The sequence below is a fragment of the Pseudophryne corroboree genome, unplaced genomic scaffold (genome assembly GCF_028390025.1).
Source record: "Pseudophryne corroboree isolate aPseCor3 unplaced genomic scaffold, aPseCor3.hap2 scaffold_1032, whole genome shotgun sequence".
Taxonomy (NCBI): domain Eukaryota; kingdom Metazoa; phylum Chordata; class Amphibia; order Anura; family Myobatrachidae; genus Pseudophryne; species Pseudophryne corroboree.
The window spans coordinates 168,848-192,837 of record NW_026967659.1 but is presented as its reverse complement, the minus strand read 5'-3'; the positions used below and the strand labels follow the sequence as shown (position 1 = coordinate 192,837).

Genomic DNA, 23,990 nt, shown 5'->3' with positions numbered 1-23,990 from the left:
TGCAGTACTCTGCTGCACATGTAAGTGCAAGAGATCCTGAAGCACTCACTCATCATGGGAAAGTACCAATGTGTTTATTCGTTGGTTGATGGAAGAAACATCTTACAAAAACTCTCCAGATTATTGATTTTTTAATGTTTTTCTAGGAAACGTTCTAGATTTATGCTTATTAGCCTTTGTCAGTATGCACTTTTTGCAAAGTGTCTCTGTGGCGCAATCGGTTAGTGTGTTCGGCTATTAACCGAAAGGTTGGTGGTTCAATCCCACCCAGGGATGTAATTAAACTTGTGATCAGATTTTGGTGATATTTAAGTAGACAAGTCAAAATTTCAAACCCCCTCTTATGGTGTAGGGTACATGGCCTTCTCTGATGTAATCAGAGTTAGATTTGATTCAGTTATTTTATAAAAAAACAGCTAGGAAGCACAATTTAGCAGTGGGTTGCAGAGAAAAAAAAATATGCTGGCAGAAAAATCCAATCGAGTGATTAAACAGCTCTTCATTTTCTGGCTTTATTTTTATGCTAACAAATTTGTTCTCTGAAAAGTGTCCACAAAGCCAAGTCTCTGATTAACACCTTTGTAAGGATGGTTTTTCACCTATTACTAAATTAAACTTGCTTCATTGGAAAGGCAGCAAGATGCATCCTCATTTCAATGTCTACTGAAATAATACAAGTTGACACCAGGAAACATTAACGCCACTGCTTCCTTGCTGCTTTCTCATGTGGAAGTCTGTTTAATGTGAAAACAAGGTGATATCTAATTAGCACACAGGTAAGGAATTAAGAAAATCTTTATTTAAGGGTGAAGATGTTTCTCACAAATTTGTTGACCCAATGCATCATTGAAATTCAAGCTGGAAAGATGATTTTAATATATCACTTGTACATTTTATATTGCTCTTCTGATGACAATGTAGTTTGTTTTTGTCAATTACCATTTTAATAATAGGGTAAAGAAAATGAAGTGGATTTTTGAAAGAAAACAATACTGTCAATATACTATTAAAACAAATTAAAATGGTAAAAGTTATTGTACTTTAAGTAAAAATAAAAGAGCCAAAATATCAATCCCAGTTTTGGATTACTTTAATTAACAAAAAAAAATGCATATAGCAGAGGATAGTTTCAATCTGCCTACCTCTGGGTTATGGGCCCAGCATGCTTCCATTGCTGTACTCTGCTGCACATGTAAGTGCAAGAGATCCTGAAGCACTCACTCATCATGGGAAAGTACCAATGTGTTTCTTCGTTGGTTGATAGAAGAAACATCTTACAAAAACGCTCCAGATTATTGACTTTTTTAAGTTTTTCTAGGAAACGTTTTAGATGAATGCTTATTAGCCTTTGTCAGTATGGACTTTTGCAAAGTGTCTCTGTGGCGCAATCAGTTAGTATGTACGGCTATTAACCATAAGGTTGGTGGTTCAATCCCACCCAGGGACCTAATTGACCTTGTTATCAGATTTTGGTGATCTTTAAGTAGACAAGTCAAAATTTCAAACCCCCTGTTACGGTGTAGGGTACCTGGCCTTCTCTGATGTAATCAGAGTTAGATTTGATTCAGTGATTTTATAAAAACAGCTAGGAAGCACAATTTAGCAGTGGGTTGCAGAGAAAAAAAAATATGCTGGCAGTAAAATCCAATTGAGTGATTAAACAGCTCTTCATTTTCTGGCTTTATTTTTATGCTAACAAATTTGTTCTCTGAAAAGTGTCCACAAAGCCAAGTCTCTGATTAACACCTTTGTAAGGATGGTTTTTCACCTATTACTAAATTAAACTTGCTTCATTGGAAAGGCAGCAAGATGCATCCTCATTTCAATGTCTACTGAAATAATACAAGTTGACACCAGGAAACATTAACGCCACTGCATCCTTGCTGCTTTCTCATGTGGAAGTCTGTTTAATATGAAAACAAGGTGATATCTAATTAGCACACAGGTAAGGAATTAAGAAAATCTTTATTTAAGGGTGAAGATGTTTCTCACAAAATCGTTGCCCCAATGCATCATTGAAATTCAAGCTGGAAATATGATTTTAATATATCACTTGTACATTTTGTATTGCTCTTCTGGTGACAATGTAGTTTGTTTTTGTCAATTACCATTTTAATAATAGGGTAAAGAAAATGAAGTGGATTTTTGAAAGAAAACAATACTGTCAATATACTATTAAAACAAATTAAAATGGTAAAAGTTGTTGTACTTTAAGTAAAAATAAAAGAGCCAAAATATCAATCCCAGTTTTGGATTACTTTAATTAACAAAAAAAAATGCATATAGCAGAAGATAGTTTCAATCTGCCTACCTCTGGGTTATGGGCCCAGCATGCTTCCATTGCTGTACTCTGCTGCACATGTAAGTGCAAGAGATCCTGAAGCACTCACTCATCATGGGAAAGTACCAATGTGTTTCTTCGTTGGTTGATGGAAGAAACATCTTACAAAAACTCTCCAGATTATTGACTTTTTAAAGTTTTTCTAGGAAACGTTTTAGATGAATGCTTATTAGCCTTTGTCAGTATGTACTTTTGCAAAGTGTCTCTGTGGCGCAATCAGTTAGTATGTACGGCTATTAACCAAAAGGTTGGTGGTTCAATCCCACCCAGGGACCTAATTGACCTTGTTATCAGATTTTGGTGATCTTTAAGTAGACAAGTCAAAATTTCAAACCCCCTGTTATGGTGTAGGGTACCTGGCCTTCTCTGATGTAATCAGAGTTAGATTTGATTCAGTGATTTTATAAAAACATCTAGGAAGCACAATTTAGCAGTGGGTTGCAGAGAAAAAGAAATATGCTGGCAAAAAAATCAAATTGCGTGATTAAACAGCTCTTCATTTTCTGGCTTTATTTTTATGCTAACAAATTTGTTCTCTGAAAAGTGTCCACAAAGCCAAGTCTCTGATTAACACCTTTGTAGGGATGGTTTTTCACCTATTACTAAATTAAACTTGCTTCATTGGAAAGGCAGCAAGATGTATCCTCATTTCAATGTCTACTGAAATAATACAGGTTGACACCAGGAAACATTAACGCCACTGCATCCTTGCTGCTTTCTCATGTGGAAGTCTGTTTAATGTTAAAACAAGGTGATATCTAATTAGCACACAGGTAAGGAATTAAGAAAATCTTTATTTAAGGGTGAAGATGTTTCTCACAAAATTGTTGACCCAATGCATCATTGAAATTCAAGCTGGAAAGATGATTTTAATATATCACTTGTACATTTTGTATTGCTCTTCTGGTGACAATGTAGTTTGTTTTTGTCAATTACCATTTTAATAATAGGGTAAAGAAAATGAAGTGGATTTTTGAAAGAAAACAATACTGTCAATATACTATTAAAACAAATTAAAATGGTAAAAGTTATTGTACTTTAAGTAAAAATAAAAGAGACAAAATATCAATCCCAGTTTTGGATTACTTTAATTAACAAAAAAAAATGCATATAGCAGAGGATAGTTTCAATCTGCCTACCTCTGGGTTATGGGCCCAGCATGCTTCCATTGCAGTACTCTGCTGCACATGTAAGTGCAAGAGATCCTGAAGCACTCACTCATCATGGGAAAGTACCAATGTGTTTCTTCGTTGGTTGATGGAAGAAACATCTTACAAAAACTCTCAAGATAATTGACTTTTTAAAGTTTTTCTAGGAAACGTTTTAGATGAATGCTTATTAGCCTTTGTCAGTATGGACTTTTGCAAAGTGTCTCTGTGGCGCAATCAGTTAGTATGTACGGCTATTAACCATAAGGTTGGTGGTTCAATCCCACCCAGGGACCTAATTGACCTTGTTATCAGATTTTGGTGATCTTTAAGTAGACAAGTCAAAATTTCAAACCCCCTGTTATGGTGTAGGGTACCTGGCCTTCTCTGATGTAATCAGAGTTAGATTTGATTCAGTGATTTTATAAAAACAGCTAGAAAGCACAATTTAGCAGTGGGTTGCAGAGAAAAAAAATATGCTGGCAGAAAAATCCAATTGAGTGATTAAACAGCTCTTCATTTTCTGGCTTTATTTTTATGCTAACAAATTTGTTCTCTGAAAAGTGTCCACAAAGCCAAGTCTCTGATTAACACCTTTGTAAGGATGGTTTTTCACCTATTACTAAATTAAACTTGCTTCATTGGAAAGGCAGCAAGATGCATCCTCATTTCAATGGTAAGTCAACCTTCTTGCCCTATGTTCCCTGTCAACGGATGAAGACGCATCATTATCTACCGCAGTCATTTTGGCCCAATAGATATGCAAGAAGTTTAGATTCCCCTTTCTTTGCAGGTAAAGGAAGGAAAAGGAAGAGGTCTGTAGCCTCTTCAAGATCGCAGGACCAGAGATTGTCCTCTGCTTCTGCCAAATCCACTGCATGACACTGGGGCTTTCTTGCAGGAGCCCACACCAGTGGGGGCACGTCTAAAACTCTTCAGTCAGTTCTGGATTCATTCGGACCTGGACTCGTGGGTTTTACAAATAGTGTCCCAAGGGTACAAACTGGGGTTTCAAGACGTTCCCCCTCACCGATTGTTCAAATTGGCCTTAGTCAGCAGGGAGAAGGTTTTTATTCAAGCCTCTTCGTGGTCCCGAAGCCGGACGGCTCAGTCAGACCAATCTTAAATCTGAAATCCCTCAATTTCTTCCTAAAGAAATTCAATTTCAAGATGGAATTTCTCAGGGCAGTGATCTCCAGTCCGGAGGACGGAGATTTCATGGTTTTGGTAGACATAAAGGATGCCTACTTACATGTTCCCATTTAGCCACTGCCTCAAGCTACCTAAGGTTTGCAATTCAGGATTGTCATTACCAATTTCAGACATTGCCGTTTGGTCTGTCCACGGCTCCGAGGATTTTCACCAGGGTGATGGCGGAAATTATGGTTCTCCTTCGCAAGCAAGAAGTCACAATTATCCCGTACTTGGATGATCTCCTGATAAAGGCGAGATCCAGGGACCAGTTGGTGCAAAACATTGCACTCTCCCTGACAGTTCTTCAACAACATGGTTGGCTCCTAAACTTGCCAAAATCGCAGTTGGTCCCAATGACGCGGTTGTTGTTTTTGGGAGTCATACTGTTAGGCGCCGGGGTCCGCTTGATGGTCTGCGCGGCCCGGCGCCTAGCAACTAGAGACGCCGTGCACGTACAGCCGCCGGCTCCCTAGCAACGCTAGACGCCGGGCGCGCTGAGCCGCACGGACCCTAGCAACGGGGACGCCACTGGCGGACCGCGTTCCCCATTGCTAGGCTTTAGGAAATTAAGATATTCACCTGCTCTCTGGCCGTGCAGCAAGGCAGCTGCACGGCATTTATTCTAATCAGCCTTTAGCAGCTGATTGGAGGACTCCTTGTTAAATACACTCCCAGGGCTTCTCACAGACGCCGGTAATAGCTTCCTGCATGCTGCCTTTGTTTGCTGAGAGTCTGTTTCCAGTCCTGCTGTATCCGGTCATTCCAGTCCGCAGAAGTCCGGTATTCGGGAGTTATCATCTCATCCCAAGAGGTCGTTTGGTTCCCTGGAGTCCTGACTGATCACCGTTTTATATCCAGTGGTGTTCGTGAGTTGCGGCTCTGCCGTGTGTTGCGGCTCAGCCGCTTTACCTTTTATATTTTGTGTTTGGAGCACTTGCGGAGGGTTCCGCTTCCACAAGTCCTCTCTGGTACTTGGCGGTGCCGGGTAGGAGAATTGGACAAGTGGATATTTTGGTTGTCCTTTTTCCTTGCGGTTTCTCCGCACATATTATAGTTTTGAGTTTGCTTAGCCCCTGGCCTGGTTGTTTAGTTAGAGGGCCTCTTGTTATCACCCTGTCTCAGGTTTCCCTTTGTCTCTCATTAAGACCGGGGGGCATCGAAGTTGGGCAGACATAATCCGCCCTTCAAACGCGGCTGCCAAGGGCTCAAGAAACCATAGTCTCGCAGGGGATTTCTGACAACACGGGTGAGACAACAGAGTTAGGGCGCCAGGGGCTATTTTCCTGTCCTGCTCCCTTCCCCAGCATTCCGTTCCAGTGCTCCAGTCTTTGCCATAAGATCTTCTCTGACCAGAGTGCTGGAATCATAACATTATTACCGGCCATACCAAAACTTAAAATTAAACAGGGTTTAATTTTTTCTCATTCAGTTTTGTGAGAGTTTATCGGCCTCATGAATCCAACAGGTTTAGGGCCAAATCCTGGTCAGCTCTTAGTCAGCCAGATTCTAGAACTTACTCAGATGGTTCAGGATCTTTCTCTTCGGGTGAAGTCGCAGGAAGATCTTTTGCGAGCTTCCCCAAGGGTAGTCCCTGAACCAAAGATGCATTTGCCTGACCGTTTTTCTGGTGATAGAAAAGAGTTTTTTTAATTTTAAAGAATCCTGTAAACTTTATTTTCGTTTAAGACCGACTTCCTCGGGTACTGAATCTCAGCGGGTCGGGTTTATTATTTCTTTGCTCCAGGGGGATCCTCAGACCTGGGCATTTGGTTTAAGAGCAGAGGATCCGGCATTGTTGTCAATTGACGCTTTTTTTGAGTCTTTAGGGCTCTTGTATGATGACCCTGATAGAGAGGCGTCCGCTGAAAGTCAGTTGCGCGCTCTCAGACAGGGTAGAAATCCTGCAGAGGTTTATTGTACGGAGTTTCGCCGTTGGTCGAACGACTGTGGCTGGAATGACCCAGCCCTGCGCAGTCAGTTTCGCCTCGGCTTATCAGAGTCTATAAAAGACAGTCTCCTTCAGTACCCCGCTCCTGAGACTCTCGATAAACTCATGGAGCTTTCTATTAAGATTGATCGTCGTCTCAGAGAGCGGAGGGCTGAAAAGGGAGCACCTGTAAGGTCAAGTCCGTGTGTATATTCCATTCCTGAAGACGTAGAGGAGACCATGCAGATGGGTCTCTTCCGGCTGTCTCCTGAAGAAAGAGCCAGAAGGCAAAATTCTGGTCTTTGTCTGTACTGTGGGGGTAAGGGACATTTTGCTCGTAATTGTCCGAACAAGTCGGGAAACGCTTTGACCAGGTGAATTGTGAGGGGGTTCACCTAGGTCTGCAGCTTATCTCCTCGAATAACTCCCTTTTAGTCCCAGTTAAAGTTTCCTTTGGCAGCCTCAGTTCTTTGGTGTCGGCTTTTGTTGACAGTGGAGCTGCAGGAAACTTTATGGATTTAACTTGGGCTAAGGCCTTAGGCATTCCTCAGTTACCTTTGGGTAGGTGTGTCACCATGCATGGCTTAGATGGGAGTCCGCTGTCTAATGGGATTATTTCTCTCTGTACACCCCCTGTACTACTTACAGTAGGAGCTCTACATTCCGAGAAAATCGAGTTCTTTCTTACACATTGCCCAGCAGTTCCAGTTGTTCTGGGTCACCCTTGGCTGGCCTTTCATAATCCCACCATTGATTGGCGGTCGGGGGAGATTTCACATTGGGGTACTTTTTGTGATAAGGAATGTATCACGTTTCCAGTCAGAGTAGCAGCTATCATTCCAGAACTCATTCCGGTGGAATACCAGGAGTTTGCTGATGTTTTCTCCAAAGGCAATGCGGACATTCTGCCTCCCCATCGGCCTTATGATTGTGCTATTGAGTTAATTCCTGGTGCCGCATTGCCAAAGGGAAGATTATATGCATTATCCGGGCCAGAAACTGCGGCTATGAATGATTATGTAAAGGAGAGCCTTGAGAAAGGATTTATTAGACCATCAAAATATCCTTTAAGTGCAGGCTTCTTCTTTGTGGAGAAAAAGGATGGCTCGCTTAGACCTTGCATTGATTTTAGAGCCCTGAATAAGATCTCAGTTAAAAACACCTATCCTTTGCCGTTGATTTCTGTACTCTTTGATCAGTTACGTTCTGCTGTGATTTTTTCTAAAATTGACCTTAGAGGAGCGTACAACCTCATCCGAATTAAATCTGGAGATGAGTGGAAAACGGCCTTCAGTACTCAGTCGGGTCACTACGAATACCTAGTGATGCCGTTCGGCCTGTCCAATGCTCCGGCAGTTTTTCAAGACCTCATTAACGATGTGCTCCGTGACTTCCTAGGGAAATTCGTGGTCGTTTACTTAGACGACATCCTGATTTTTTCTAAATCAATGGAACAACATGTTACCCAGGTGCGTCTGGTTCTTCAAAAGTTATGTGAGAATCATTTATATGCCAAGCTGGAGAAGTGTGAGTTTCATGTCACGGAAGTATCTTTTTTAGGGTACATAATTTCCCCTCAGGGATTTTCCATGGAACCAAAGAAACTCCAGGCCATCCTTAGTTGGGCGCAACCCACCAATTTAAAAGCAATTAAGCGTTTTTTAGGGTTTGCGAATTATTATAGGAGGTTCATTCATTCTTTTTCTGACCTGGTTGCTCCCATTGTAGCTCTGACAAAGAAAGGAGCGGATCCTACCAACTGGTCGCGTGAAGCTGAGTTGTCCTTCCGGGCCTAGAAACAAGCCTTTGTCTCGGCTCCAGTCCTCAGACATCCTAATCCGGAATTGCCCTTTGTGGTGGAGGTTGATGCCTCGGAGGTTGGAGTGGGGGCTATCCTTTCTCAAAAGGATCCGGAGTCTCTGGAGTTATATCCTTGTGCCTTTATGTCCAGGAAATTCTCCTCCGCTGAATCCAACTATGACGTTGGTAATCGGGAGTTACTGGCGGTAAAATGGGCTTTCGAGGAGTGGAGGCATTGGCTGGAGGGAGCAAAACATACTATTTCGGTATTGACTGACCATAAGAACCTGCAATAGATTGAATCGGCTAAGCGGCTTAATGCCCGGCAGGCACGTTGGGCATTATTTTTTACGCGTTTCAAATTTATAATCACTTTCAGGCCTGGTTCCAAGAATACTAAGGCTGATGCCCTGTCACATAGCTTTCTTCTGGTTCACAATAACAATCCTGTTACCCCCATACTTCCATCTTCGGTCATCTGGGCGGGCCTCACACAAGATTTATTTACCCAGTTAAAACAGCTTCAACACCAAGCTCCTAGAATTACTCCTGCTGGTCGTCTTTACGTCCCTGAGTTTTTGAGAGTTACTGTTTTAACGGAATTCCATGATAACAAAGTTTCAGGGCATCCAGGAGTCTCTAAGACATTGGAGTTAGTCTCTCGCTCAGTATGGTGGCCTGGTCTTTCTAAAGACGTCAAGGAATTTGTTTATTCATGTCAGGTTTGTGCACAGCATAAGGTTCCCCGTTCCTTGCCCATCGGGCAACTTATGCCCTTAAATGTTCCTCTCAGGCCGTGGTCTCATATTTCCATGGATTTTGTGGTTGACCTTCCCCTTTCAGCCGGATTCCGAGTCATATGGGTGGTAGTGGACCGTTTTAGTAAAATGGCTCATTTTATTGCTCTTCCCCGATTGCCTTCTGCCCAAGGGTTGGCAGTTTTGTTTCTCCGCCATGTATTCAGGCTTCATGGGTTACCTACTGATATTGTTTCTGATCGGGGTCCACAATTCATCGCACAATTCTGGAAATGTTTTTGTGCCTCATTGAAGATGAAATTGTCGTTAACATCCGGTTACCACCCACAATCCAACGGGCAAACCGAACGAGTTAACCAATCATTGAAACAATATTTGCGCTTGTATTCAGCCAAACTCCAGAATGATTGGTCCGAGTTTCTTCCGTTGGCTGAATTTGCTTACAATAATTCTTGTCATTCCTCCACTAAAGAGTCTCCATTCTTTTCAGTTTTTGGTTTTCACCCCAGAGCTAATTCTTTTTTTCATCATTCCTCAGTCTCCTCGCTTACCTTAACCTCCCATCTCAGAGCCATTTGGAAAAAGGTGCACCTTGCTCTCAGAAAAGCGGCCTTTCGAGAGAAGAAATTTTCTGACAGGCTCCGACGTCCTTGCACTTTTAAGGTGGGAGATAGGGTGTGGTTGTCGACTTGCAACATCAGGCTTCGACAATCCTCAGCTAGACTGGGACCCAAATTTATTGGGCCATTTCTTATTATTAAAAGAGTCAACCCAGTTGCCTTTCGGTTACGTTTACCAAGATCTCTCAGGATTGGAAATACGTTTCATTGTTCCCTGTTGAAACAATACGTTTCTTCCAGTAGATTTCCTCGGAAGATCTCTCAGGGTAGATCTCCAGTGGATGTACAGGGACAACAGGAGTTCTTGGTAGAGAAGGTTCTCGATTCCAAATTGTCCCGGGATCGGCTGTATTTTCTGGTTCACTGGAAAGGCTATGGTCCGGAGGAAAGGTCTTGGGTCCTGGATAAGGATCTTCATGCCCCGAGGCTCAAGAGGGCATTTTTTCGGGAATTTCCTCAGAAACCTGGCTTTAGGGGTTCCTTGACCCCTCCTCAAGGGGGGGGTACTGTTAGGCGCCGGGGTCCGCTTGATGGTCTGCGCGGCCCGGCGCCTAGCAACTAGAGATGCCATGCACGTACAGCCGCCGGCTCCCAAGCAATGCTAGACGCCGGGCGCGCTGAGCCGCACGGACCCTAGCAACGGGGACGCCACTGGTGGACCGCGTTCCCCGTTGCTAGGCTTTAGGAAATTAAGATATTCACCTGCTCTCTGGCCGTGCAGCAAGGCAGCTGCACGGCATTTATTCTAATCAGCCTTTAGCAGCTGATTGGAGGACTCCTTGTTAAATACACTCCCAGGGCTTCTCACAGATGCCGGTAATAGCTTCCTGCATGCTGCCTTTGTTTGCTGAGAGTCTGTTTCCAGTCCTGCTGTATCCGGTCATTCCAGTCCACAGAAGTCCGGTATTCGGGAGTTGTCATCTCATCCCAAGAGGTCGTTTGGTTCCCTGGAGTCCTGACTGATCACCGTTTTATATCCAGTGGTGTTCGTGAGTTGCGGCTCTGCCATGTGTTGCGGCTCAGCCGCTTTACCTTTTATATTTTGTGTTTGGAGCATTTGCGGAGGGTTCCGCTTCCACAAGTCCTCTCTGGTACTCGGCGGTGCCGGGTAGGAGAATTGGACAAGTGGATATTTTGGTTGTCCTTTTTCCTGGCGGTTTCTCCGCACATATTATAGTTTTGAGTTTGCTTAGCCCCTGGCCTGGTTGTTTAGTTAGAGGGCCTCTTGTTATCACCCTGTCTCGGGTTTCCCTTTGTCTCTCATTAAGACCGGGGGGCATCGAAGTTGGGCAGACATAATCCGCCCTTCAAACGCGGCTGCCAAGGGCTCAAGAAACCATAGTCTCGCAGGGGATTTCTGACAACACGGGTGAGACAACAGAGTTAGGGCGCCAGGGGCTATTTTCCTGTCCTGCTCCCTTCCCCAGCATTCCGTTCCAGTGCTCCGGTCCTTGCCATAAGATCTTCTCTGACCAGAGTGCTGGAATCATAACACATACTGGACACAGAAGAGGTTTTCTTCCAGTGGAAAGGCTATGGAGATCCAGAGTCTGGTCAAACAAATTCTGAAACCAGCAAGAGTGTTAATCCATCAATGCATTCAGTTGCTGGGGAAGATGGTTGTGGCCTACGAGGCCATTCAGTTTGGCAGGTTCCATGCCAGAGTGTTCCAGTGGGACCTGTTGGACAATTGGTCCGGATCCCACCTACACATGCACCGGAGGATAATCCTGTCTTCCAAGACCAGAATCTCACTCCATTGGTGGCTGCACAGTTCTCACCTCCTAGAGGGGCGATGGTTCGGGATCCAGGACTGGATCCTAGGGACCACAGATGCAACCCTCCGAGGCTGGGGAAAACGTCCAAGGAAGATGGTCAAGTCAGGAAAGTTGTCTCCACATAAATGTTCTGGAGTTAAGGGCCATTTAATAACTGCAGACACAGTACACACTGGGACGGGTGCCCAGCATCCTCAACAGACTAAGAGAAAAGGATTTACCGGTAGGTATTAAAATCCTAGTTTCTCTAACGTCCTAGAGGATGCTGGGGACTCCGTAAGGACCATGGGGATAGACGGGCTCCACAGAGTTCATGATCTTCACTGAGGTAGCGCACAGCACTGCAGCTGTGCGCCATTGCTCCCATACACCTCACATACTCCGGTCACTGTAAGGGTGCAGGGCGCAGGGGGGGCGCCCTGGGCAGCAATATAAACCTCTTTTTGGCAAAAATATAACATATATACAGCTGGGCACTGTATATATGTATGAGCCCCCACCAATTTTACAGTTTAAGCGGGACAGAAGCCCGCCGCCGAGGGGGCGGGGCTTCTCCATCAGCACTCACCAGCGCCATTTTTTCTCCACAGCACCGCTGAGAGGAAGCTCCCCGGACTCTCCCCTGCTTATACCACGGTAGAGAAGAGGGTTGAAAAGAGAGGGGGGGCACATAATTCGGCCCAAATTACATACAGCAGCGCTACTGGACAAACATTAAGTTACTGTGTTATTCCTGGGTTATATAGCGCTGGGGAGTGCGCTGGCATACTCTCTCTCTGTCTCTCCAAAGGGCCTTGTGGGGAAACTGTCTTCAGAAAAAGTATTCCCTGTGTGTGTGGTGTGTCGGTACACGTGTGTCGACATGTCTGAGGAAGAAGGCTATATTAGAGAGGAGCGGGAGCAAATTAATGTGGTGTCTCCGCTGACACCTGATTGGATGGATATGTGGAATGTTTTAAATGCTAGTGTAAACTCATTGTACAAAAGATTAGACAAGGCTGAAGCTTTGGGACAGTCAGGGACTCAACCCATGCCTGATCCTATGTTGCAGGGACTGTCAGGGTCTCATAAGCGCCCACTATCCCAGATTGTTGACACAGATACCGACACGGATTCTGACTCCAGTGTCGATTACGATGATGCAAAGTTACAGCCAAAATTGGCAAAATCCATTCGATATATGATTATGGCAATAAAAGATGTTTTGCACATCACAGAGGAACCCCCTGTCCCTGACAAGAGGGTACATATGTACAAGGGAAAGAAGCCTGAGGTAACCTTTGAGGGGGTCACACGAGCTGAACGAGTTATGTGAAAAAGCTTTGGAATCTCCAGATAAAAGACTGCAGATTTCCAAAAGGATTCTTATGGCGTATCCTTTTCCATCAACGGATAGGTTACGATGGAAATCCTCCCGTAGGATGGACAAAGCATTAACACGCACAGCTACAGTTGGAAAATCAAATTTTTTACCTTATGTTCCCTCACAGCATAAGAAAGCTCCGCATTATCAAATGCAGTCCTTTCGGTCACAAAGAAACAAGAAAGTGCGAGGTGCGTCCTTTCTTGCCAGAGGTAGGTGCAGAGGAATAAAGCTGCACAACACAGCTAGTTCCCAGGAACAGAAGTCCTCCCCGGCCTCTACAAAATCTACCTCATGACGCTGGGGCTCCACTGGCAGAGTCCGGCCCATGTGATGTCATGCAGCTGCTCTGACCACGCCTCCTGTTTCTCCGTTGCTGACCCCATTTTGAAACCGTGCCCCGCACCGCTCCATCTCTGACTTGGAAATGGAGTGTTGTTGACCCCCCTCCCCCCCCCCCCCTTCACCGATTCACAGGCAGAGGTGATCGCATTATCTGCGGGGTGCCGCAGAAAATGCAGGTGGATGCGTATGCTCTTAGCAGTTTTTGCAGTTGGATTGCGATCCAACCTGAATCAGGCCCCATTACCTATCACAATGCACTGCGGGTAGTACAAAATGGGGTTAATATAGGAGAAAAAACCCCAGAGCTGTGCTCCTTAACTGTCCCTGGTGGCTAGTGGAGCGGCTGCCCAGTAATCAGTGTCCACGCCAGTGCGCACACGGCCCGCCCCCATCAGCGGCCTCGTGATCCCGGAGGGCGGTGTGTGTGTGACTGACCTTAGGAAGAAACCGGAGCCTCCGCTGCAGTGACCCAGCAACCGGGGCACGGGAGTATACTGCGCCACTGGGAGTGATGGAGCTGCAGTAAAGAGGTCTATTAGACCTAGCCTGCTGCAGCCCTTGTAGATTCTTATAAAAAAAGTTCTTCTTTTCTTGCCAAAATTAATAGCTAAGAATAGGCTGCCTGAGGCAGCCCCCTGTTAAGTGGCCTGCTACTGAAGGCACCAACTACAAACTGAGCTCCCTGTTCATGGAAGCGAGGTTATAGAGGAGGGGGCGCTGAGCATCTTGGGAACAGTCAAAAGCTTTGAGCCTGTTGGTGCCTCAGATCAAGATCCTACTCTGGTGTACATATACAATGTGAATCCTTGTGGAGTCCAGTGTACCCCACAGAAGAAATGAATGCGTCACACCCATTGGCAGCAACATTAGAATAGCTGCCGATGGGCACAATTGAGAAAGGAAGGGGGGAAAACATTTGAATCCAGCACATATATGTAATTTGAATATGTAATTTGTACCTTCCTACTTTAAAATGTAATGGATGAACCTCACCCTGTGAGAACTATCTTCATGATCAAGAGATCTCATATGCAAGATAAGTATGTGTTGGGATAGGGCTGTGGAGGGCGGCTGCTCGGGCACACCCCTGTCAAGTTAAGGAGATTCAACTGAGGAAGCACAAGGGAACTCTCATCTGGGAACAACAACTGCAGGGAGAACACATTTTCAGACGAATGTGGGAGGGCAGAAGGCTGCCTAATACTGAAGCACCCCCAAACAACAAACCAAATGCAACAACTACTGCAAGCATTCCTGGGGGAAGGCCTGCAGCAGATGGATTTGCATATAGTGATGTCATCCAAGCAGTGGGCATAGTTGGCTGCAACCCTCGTCTGCATATGAAAAGAGAAAAGGGTCACGCAGGGCATGGCGGCCTTTGTGGGGTTGCGCTTTCGAGAGTTCCCTTGTGCTGCCTCAGTTGGATCTCCTTCACTTGACAGGGGGGTGCCCGAGCAGCGACCCTCCCCAGCTCTAGCCCAACTCCTACTTACCTGCCAGGTGAGATACTATGATCAGGAAGGTGCAAAACCAGTGCTGTTGGCTGGCAATCATAACATATGTGCACAAGCAGAAGCAAATCCTGTCCCCTACCAAAGGGCCAGTGCTAGGGTGTTTGGCGCCTCCCTGCAAACTATTAATTTGGGCCCTCTCTCCAATACTTAATAAAGGGACAGTGCGCTCCTTAAAAAAAGAAGGTGTGGTATCACAAGGAAGGGGCATGGCCACACAATAGCACCCCAAATCAAAATACGCCACACAGTAGCACTATCTTATTGTCATTACACCACATGTAATAATAATAATAATAATAATAATAATAATACCCACAGTCGCAGTGCCCTTTATACACATAACCACCATATCAGTGCAGCTTACACACATAATGCCAACAGTAGCAGTGCCCCTTCTACACATGCCCACGGTGGCAATCCTTTACATGGCAAATATCAACCTGGTTTTGCCATGTAAAGGATTGCCACTTTAAAAAACAAACAATAAAAAAAAAAAAAACAACAGGAAAAAACACAAAATCTCTCACTTTCTGATTCTCACACCCTATTACATTCCTCCCTATATATTTAAATGTTTCTATTACTGTATGTTCCCTCTTCCCTTCTCCAAACTATACACATAATCTTTTAGTATTTCCAGGTAAGTTTTGTGATGTAGGCCATGCACAATTTTAGTTGCCCTAATGTATTTACAGCCTTCTGGAGATATGGCTTCGGGAACTGAACACAGGATTCTAAATGTGGCTGTACCAAGGACCTATACAGTGGCATTACAGGTTGAGTATCCCTTATCCAAAATGCTTGGGACCAGAGGAATTTTGGATATCGGATTTTTCTGTATTTTGGAATAATTGCATACCATAACGAGATATCATGGTGATGGGACCTAAATCTAAGCACATAATGCATTTATGTTTCATATACACCTTATACACACAGCCTGAAGGTCATTTTAGCCAATATTTTTTATAACTTTGTGCATTAAACAAAGTGTGTGTACATTCACAGAATTCATTCATGTGTCATATACACCTTATACACACAGTCTGAAGTTCATTTAATACAATATTTTTAATAACTTTGAGTATTAAACAAAGTTTGTGTACACTGAGCCATCAAAAAACAAAGGTTTCACTAGATAGTGGTTGGTGGAGCAACAGAGTCAAGAGCAGAAGTAAGGGAAGCATTGTATGTGGAAGTGGCTTGTTCAGGGCATGAGAGAGAGAGAATAGGAGAGAGAAGTGAGTCAAACAGGGAGGAAAGGAATGTGGTGTCAATAGCTTCAATGTTACGCTTAGTGATGGTAGCCTTAGGAGGTAGAGATGGGGAAGTCGAGAGAGATAGGTTGAAGGAGAGCAGGTGGTGGTCAGAGAGGGGAAATGGGGAGTTGGAAAAATCAGAAATATCACAGCGGTGAGTGAAGACCAGATCCAGTGAGCTCCCATTCACATGGGAGGGTGAGGAGGTCCACTGGGAGAGACCAAGTGAAGAGGTGAGGTTAAGGAGTTTAGAGGCAGGGGATTGTGTGGGGATGTCAATAGGGATGTTGAAATCGCCTAGGATAATGGTGGGAATGTCAGAAGAGAGGAAGTGAGGAAGCCAGGAAGCAAAGTTGTCGATGAATTTGGAAGCAGTGCCAGGGGGGCGGTAAATGACAGCTACTCTAAGATGGACTGGTTGGAAGAGGCATATGGCGTGGTCCTCAAATGTAGAGAATATAAGGGATGGTTCTGGTGGTATGAGTTGGTAGGAGTAACTAGAAGGTAAAAGGATCCCAACACCACCCCCATGGCGACCCCCAGGTCGGGGTGTGTGTGTGAATGTAAGGCCCCCAGCAGAGAGAGCAGCAGCAGAAGTAGTGTCAGAGGGCGTAATCCAAGTTTCAGTAATGGCTAGTAGGTGTAGGGAGTTGGAAATGAAAAGGTCATGAGTGGGGACCAGTTTGTTACAAACAGATCTGGCATTCCAGAGGGCACAGGATAGGGGGTATGAGTTTGTGGGAGAGATGTGAATTAGATTTTCAGGGTTGCTGTAGCGATGAGGTGGGATTAACTTTGAGGGCAGGGATGATGAGAGAGTAGTGATGGTACGGGTGCCTGAGCTAGGAGTGGAAACTGCAGGAGGTGGGCAGGGAGGGAGGTCAGTGTGATGTGGATGGGGGTGTGGGGAGGTGACAGGGAAGGGAGAGAGGGAGCAGGGCTGAGTTGTGGGGTAGCAGGACCATGGGGCAGAGGTGAATGAAAGTGGGGTAACAGGAAAGGTGGGGGAAGGAAACAGAGGGATGGAGGGGAGACAGAGGAGGGGAGAGAGGAGGAGGTGGAGGAGACTAGTGGGGAAGGATAAAGATACATTATTAGGTAGACACTGAGTGATGTGGGGAGTATAAGAAAACCTTGACATAGTGTTAAGTAGGTAAATAGGTTGAAGTAGTGGAAGTAGGAGAGGAGACTGTAAGGCAATCCGAGCAGAAGAATTGCAGAAATGCAGGTGAGAAAAGCAGTGTAGGCTCAAGGGGTGTAGATTTAGTATGAAATGAGTCAAAAGCGTAGATAAAGTGGGTGCAGAAATGTATTTGGAGTGTAAGAAATGAAAGGATTGTGAGAGGTTTAAGAAGCAATGGTAATTATGTTAGATGTTTTAAGTGTTTGCAGGCAAAATTGCATTGGTGCAGCTGTGCTTAAAAAACAAAATTACAATAATACAGATACAGGCATTTGTAGGTGAAATGGATGGTTTATGAAATGTCCAAGTAAGGTAGTTCTGTGCTATGTAATCAGATGCAACAATCAGGAGGTGAGTGATCTGAGGAGTAAGTGACTCACATTTGTTATTAGTTCTTCAGTTTTCTTTGTTTTGTTAGATTGGTGTGCTTCTGTTTTCCTTCTTTTTCACTTCGATTGAACGCTGATTGAACACTGCTGTTATGTGTCAATTTTATCACGCTTTGATAAAAATGCACGCTTAGATCAATAAATGCACAGCCAAATGGCTTTGCACAGCCTACACCATTGGACTTAAGTAGAAGACTATTACAAGTGAAACCAATAATTGAAATCTGTAACCACACCCCACCCCCTCAAATGCCAGGCAATAAATTACCTTAAAAACAACAACCAGGCATTCCACAAAGATTAAACTGGGTCTATATCATTCAAAACTTTAAAAAAGTACTTCAAAATCACATACTATGCAATAATGTTTCAATTTGCATTACCCAGCAGAATTAGCTTTGCATATATAGATATAGTGCAGCAGAATATATTGGTGGTTGTAGTCAATTGTAATTACCTGGAGGTGACAAGAAGAGAAGAAACGTCAATTCACAATCGATATCAGCTGAAGATAAATTAATGCTGATTGAACACTGCTGTTATGTGTCAATTTTATCACGCTTTGATAAAAATGCATGCTTAGATCAATAAATGCACAGCCTACACCATTGGACTTAAGTAGAAGACTATTACAAGTGAAACCAATAATTGAAATCTGTAACCACACCCCACCCCCTCAAATGCCAGGCAATAAATTACCATAAAAACAACAACCAGGCATTCCACAAATATTAAACTGGGTCTATATCATTCAAAACTTTAAAAAAGTACTTCAAAATCACTTACTATGCAATAATGTTTCAATTTGCATTACCCAGCAGAATTAGCTTTGCATATATAGATATAGTGCAGCAGAATATATTGGTGGTTGTAGTCAATTGTAATTACCTGTAGGTGACAAGAAGAGAAGAAATGTCAATTCACAATCGATATCAGCTGAAGATAAATTAACGCTGATTGAACGCTGCTGTTATGTGTCAATTTTATCACGCTTTGATAAAAATGCACGCTTAGATCAATAAATGCACAGCCAAACGGCTTTGCACAGCCTACACCATTGGACTTAAGTAGAAGACTATTACAAGTGAAACCAATAATTGAAATCTGTAACCACACCCCACCCCCTCAAATGCCAGGCAATAAATTACCTTAAAAACAACAACCAGGCATTCCACAAAGATTAAACTGGGTCTATATCATTCAAAACTTTAAAAAAGTACTTCAAAATCACATACTATGCAATAATGTTTCAATTTGCATTACCCAGCAGAATTAGCTTTGCATATATAGATATAGTGCAGCAGAATATATTGGTGGTTGTAGTCAATTGTAATTAACTGTAGGTGACAAGAAGAGAAGAAACGTCAATTCACAATCGATATCAGCTGAAGATAAATTAACGCTGATTGAACGCTGCTGTTATGTGTCAATTTTATCACGCTTTGATAAAAATGCACGCTTGGATCAATAAATGCACAGCCAAACGGCTTTGCACAGCCTACACCATTGGACTTAAGTAGAAGACTATTACAAGTAAAATCAATAATTGAAATCTGTAACCAAACCCCCCCCCACCTCAAATGCCAGGCAATAAATTACCTTAAAAACAACAACCAGGCATTCCACAAAGATTAAACTGGGTCTTTATCATTCAAAACTTTAAAAAAGTACTTAAAAATCACATACTATGCAATAATGTTTCAATTTGCATTACCCAGCAGAATTAGCTTTGCATATATAGATATAGTGCAGCAGAATATATTGGTGGTTGTAGTCAATTGTAATTACTCAGCAGAATTAGCTTTGCATATATAGATAGAGTGCAGCAGAATATATTGGTGGTTGTAGTCAATTGTAATTACCCAGCAGAATTAGCTTTGCAAATATAGATATAGTGCAGCAGAATATATTGGTGGTTGTAGTCAATTGTAATTACCCAGCAGAATTAGATCTTCATATATATAGTGCAGCAGAATATATTGGTGGTTGAAGTAAATTGTAATTACCCAGCAGCAGCTCTACTGCACTCAACATCACCAGTGCTCACAATATATATAATGCTATATACTATGCCATAGTGGTGCTTACTATATAACACCTCCTACTGCGTTCCCCCTGGCAATGAGCATGACACCCAGAGAGTGAAACCCCTGGCAATGAGCATGACACCCAGCACGTGAAACTCTTGGCGTTGAGCAGTTTTTGTAAAAGTAATTAGAAGCTTTACTGTAGGGCATAGTGTATCACAGATATTGTGGTGTGTGACATAATATGTTCCAAAGGGCATTAATGTGTGGGGCTTAACATGGTGGAAATTACTGTACTTTTTTCCCTGTGGTGGCCGAGGTCTGTTGGTGCAGGGTCAAGAACTAGGGTGTAAGGTAGTCTTTGCCTGCAAGGCTACGCTCATTTTATGGAGACCATACCCATACATTTAAGTGTGGCATATACCTGCGCTTGCTCGCGGGGTGAGAACATCTCCCTAATTGAATTCAGCGATATGAATAGAGGTTGTGCAGCAGCCACAGAAAGGGTTAATCTCTGCAGCTTGTCACTAAATTACATTGTTGCAATTTTAGCTGGGAGCTGCAATAATTACTCTAATACATAACACAGCCAACACTTCTATATTCACACAATATACTGCATGGTGAATATAGAAGTGGTGCTTGCTAAACAGCACCTCCTACTGCATTCCACATCACCGCTGGTCACACTCATATCAGGCCCATAATGCTGTATACTATGCCATAGTGGTGCTTACTATATAACACCAGGTGCTGTGCAGTGGTCAAAACACACTAACTGGTCCCATGCTGTTGTTGAACTAAAGGCCTATACACACGATGAGATTCGGTCTATGCTAATAGGTTTAAAAAGGTTACATAAAAGCTACTTTATGTATTTATTCATTAAAGTTTTTAAGTTGTATTTTACAACCATACAATGATATGATATATAATGTATCGTATAATCATTACATAATGTTGATGGCATTGAATTGTCTCTGCCTTGACTAGTGGCAGCAGCTTCAGCACTAGGTGGAAGTGGATCTTGATCTTTCCCTATTTTACCCTCCACCTTTTTGTTCTCCATTTTTTAATGTGTGGAATTATATGCCAGTAATATATCTGGAATTAGACGGTGGTAATGTCTGGAATTAGATACCACTAGATAGATACCAGATATCACTGTGACTGGAATGATGACATATGCACAGTGACAGGACACTACCACAGCACCCTACAGCAGCCATATGCGGCACAAGACACTGGAGTATTAGTAATGTACTGTAGTATACTGAGCACCACAAGACAATGAGCAGTGATACGGAGCACTGATGAGATTACTAGAACTGACACTGAGCAGCCAGATGCAGCACTGGACTATTAGTAATGTTCTGTAGTATACTGAGCACCACAATGCAGCACAAGACAATGAGCAGTGATACTGAGCACTGATGAGGATACTAGAACTGACACTGAGCAGCAAGATGCAGCACTGGACTATTAGTAATGTACTCTAGTATACTGAGCACCACATTGCAGCACAAGACAATGAGCAGTGATACTGAGCACTGATGAGGATACTACTGAGAACTGACACTGAGCAGGAGAGACACACTGCAATTTCATCTTGCGCCTCTTTTTTTATTTATCTTTGCATCATGTGCTGTTTGGGGCTATTTTTTTAAGTGCCATCCTGTCTGACACTGCAGTGCCACTCCTAGATGGGCCAGGTGTTTGTGCTGCCCACTTGGGTCGCTTAGCTTAGTCATCCAGGGACCTTGGTGCAAATTTTAGGACTAAAAATAATATTGGGAGGTGTGAGGTGTTCAGAATAGACTGGAAAGGAGTAGAAATTATGGTTATTGAGCTTAATACTATAGGATCAAAATTACCCCCAAATTCTATGATTTTAGCTGTTTGAGGTTTTAAAAAAAAATCACCCGAATACAAAACCCGAAAGGGTGGTTTTGCCAAAACGCGTCCGTATCCAAAACACAACTGCGGATCCGAAACCAAAACCAAAACATGAAACACGAAAAATGCCCGCTGCACATCTCTAGTTAGGGGAGAAGCATGTAGCCTTGTAGACTATGCACAGCTATATCTAGAAAAATATACGATCTAATCTTTAACCAACCAATGCAAGAAAGTATTTAATGTGAAAATACGAAACACTAGACTAATTGGAGGTGCGCCCTAAAGCAAATTACAATGTTAGGATTAGGGGGTTCGGAAAGACCTCTAGTGTAAACACTACTATATACATTTTAAGATAGGAAGGTACAAATTACATATTCACATTGCATCTATGGGCTGGATTCAAATGTCCCTTTCCTCCCTCAATCGTGCCCGTCAGCAGCTATTCTAATGTTGCTGCCAACGGGTGCGACATGTTTATTTCAGCTAGCTACCCCCAGGGGAAACAAGCTGAAATGTGTGCAAAGAGACCCATTTGGGCAACCAAACGGTGTCTTTTCATGATCGCGCCCATTACTTTATTCAGGTTTAGGTGCTTTGTGCACCTAAACCAGAGTGTAATGGGCGCAATAATTGAGGGCATTTGAATTTCCCTTATATGTGTGTGTGTGTGATATACACACAGACACACATACTGTATTTCTTTATATAATGGACACCTCAGTTTCTATTCATTCATGTCCTGCCCCCTACTCTGTCAGACCCCTTCCCCTCTACTTTTCTGACCCCAAACGCCACTCATTCTTGTTGAGTGCTGGTGGGCCCATTCAGAATTTTGCTATGGGGCCCACAAAGGTCTAGTTACGCCACTGGGCAGGGTTGTAGAGGAGGCGGTGCAAGGCATCCTGGGAACAGTCAAAGCTTTAGCCTGTTGGTGCCTTGGATCAAGATCCAACTCTACACCCCGATGTTAGTGTAGTGCCTTTTGGGGTTAAGGTTTTACAGAAAGTTACAGGTTTTTTTAATTTAGTAAAATATGCCCCATTTTAAAGATAGGGCATTTACATTTGTTGCACCTGTGCAGTACATAGCAGCCTGCAGGGCATGTACAGTGGCTTCATTTGGGTGCACATACATTGCCGGCTCCTGGTCGCAAACTGAAATTATTGTGTGTAAGTGGAATTAGCGGTGTTTATGTCATACAGGGGGTGGGGGAGGTTTGTGATTGGTGGGGGGCACGCTGTGTGATTATTATCCTGCATCTATACATACATGCGCTAACACCTGGACATACACTGATGTACCCACACCTAATATCCATACATACACGCCCTGACACCTGGACATACACCAACATTCCCACACCTGCATCTATACATACACATGCTGACACCTGGACATACACCAACATACAAGCACCTGCATCTATATATACACGCGCTGACAAATGGACATACACCGACGTACCCACACTTGCATCTATACATACATGCACTGACATCTGGACATACAAGCACCTGCATCTATACATACACGCGCTGACACCTGAACCTACACTGACGTTCCCACACCTGCATCTATACATACACATTCTGACACCTGGACATACACAGACGTACCCACACCTGCATCTATACATACACGCGTTGACACCTGGACGTACACTGACGTACACACACCTACATCTATATATGCATGGATGCAAATGTGGGTACGTCTGTATACGTCCAGGTGTTAGCATGTGTATGTATAGATGTTAGGTGTGGGTACATCAGTGTATGTCCAGGTGTCAGCACATGTATGTATAGATTCACATGTGGGTAAGCCGGTGTACGTCCACGTGTCAGCATGTGTAGGTATAGATGCAGGTGTGGGTACGTTGGTGTACGTTTAGGGGTCAGCGTGTTTATCTATAGATGTTGGTGTGTGTATGTCAGTGTACGTACAGATATAGGTGTGTGTATGTATGTATGTATGTATGTATGTATGTATGTATGTATATGTATAGAGGAAGGTGTGATACATACATATAACACATACATGATAGATACATACATATATCACACACACGATAGATAGATAGATAGATAGAACACATACATACAAGATAGATACATACATACATACATGATAGATACATATATATACACACACATACGATAGATAGATAGATAGATAGATAGATACATACATATATATTTATATATATATCACAAACATATATGATTCATACATATATCACACACACATACATGATACATACATGAGAAAGACCTGGGATGGTGATGAGGCCAGGGCCCCCTGCTGATGTTGCGTTGAGGAAGGCAGTGTTCCAGGGCGGATGCCAGTCGGGGAGAGCGCCGCGCAGCCCGGGAAAAATACTGCTGAGGAGCTACATCTGGAAGAGCCCCTGGGAGGGAGAGTGCCACATGCCCCATCCTGCGT

At 43.5% G+C, this 23,990-nt stretch overlaps 1 non-coding gene across 1 annotated transcript; it reads left to right on the top strand.

Annotated features, from left to right (window-relative positions):
- Window positions 1-202: 202 nt before the first annotated feature.
- TRNAN-AUU (transfer RNA asparagine (anticodon AUU)) lies at window positions 203-276 on the top strand. Its single transcript has one exon. It is a non-coding gene; the product is annotated as a tRNA-Asn (tRNA).
- Window positions 277-23,990: the final 23,714 nt, after the last annotated feature.